Source organism: Physeter macrocephalus, chromosome 16 (assembly GCF_002837175.3).
Source record: "Physeter macrocephalus isolate SW-GA chromosome 16, ASM283717v5, whole genome shotgun sequence".
Classification (NCBI taxonomy): Eukaryota; Metazoa; Chordata; class Mammalia; order Artiodactyla; family Physeteridae; genus Physeter; species Physeter macrocephalus.
Window position 1 is genome coordinate 103,278,743 of NC_041229.1, and position 956 is coordinate 103,279,698.

The window sequence follows — 956 nt, forward strand, 5'->3', positions numbered from 1 at the left end:
CTTATAGTTTTCTGCATACAGGTCTTTTGCCTCCCTAGCTAGGTTTATTCTTAGGTATTTTATTCTTTTTGTTGCAATGGTAAATGGGAGTGTTTCCTTAATTTCTCTTTCAGATTTTTCATCATTAGTGTATAGGAATGCAAGAGATTTCTGTGCATTAATTTTGTATCCTGCAACTTTACCAGATTCATTGATTAGTAGTTTTCTGGTGGCTTCTTTAGGATTCTCTATGTATAGTTTCATGTCATCTGCAAACAGTGACAGTTTTACTTCTTTTTTTGTTTTTTAATTTATTTATCTTTTCACACAGATACACACACACACACACACACCACAGATATATACCCACACTGTATTTTATTTTTACAGGAGATAAATAGACTGACACCAAGCATTGTAAATGGATGACCACAACAAAAGCTACAGTGATTGCAATTACCAAACACGAAACACACTCATACTATGTCATAATATTGACATTCAGTCCAGTAATCCTCCACTGTAACAGCTCCTTTACTTTGCAGTGAAAATTGATTTGTATATTTTTTGCCTCTGAGTCCTTGTGGGATTTTTTTTTTAATTCAAACAGAAAGTCACAAGAATTATAATCATCCTGATCAGCTCACTTAGTCCCATGTAATTAATTTTTTTTCATCTTGATCTTTTAATAGCACTTTTATGAGTTCATCAGTTTTTCATTAGAGTTCTGAAAATGCTTATTAATTCAGTTCAGCAGTACAGTCAGTTACCAGAAACCTGTACTTGTCAGAGTCTTTTCCATGAATTCCTTGAAGATGAAACCCTTTTATAGGAACATATTTGCAAAAGCATCAGAGTACACCCAGAACTGTCTGTAAATGACAAAAGACTTAAAAATGACCACGGTTAAAGATTTGATGAAAGTTCATAATAATGCAATTGACAAGGAAATTTAGTTATTTCTGAGATATACATTT

General features: G+C 32.5%; 1 protein-coding gene and 1 long non-coding RNA gene across 2 annotated transcripts in view; one reads left to right on the forward strand and one right to left on the reverse strand.

The window, feature by feature from the left end:
* The window catches only part of TOP6BL (TOP6B like initiator of meiotic double strand breaks), a 99,926-nt gene that overhangs the window by 35,413 nt on the left and 63,557 nt on the right, over positions 1-956 (forward strand). The window lies entirely within an intron of this gene.
* Positions 352-956, reverse strand: part of LOC114487982 (uncharacterized) — a 21,528-nt gene continuing 20,923 nt past the window's right edge. Inside the window, exon 3 of the long non-coding RNA XR_008619587.1 lies at positions 352-802. This is a non-coding gene — a long non-coding RNA (uncharacterized lncRNA). The remainder of the gene's footprint in view (positions 803-956) is intronic.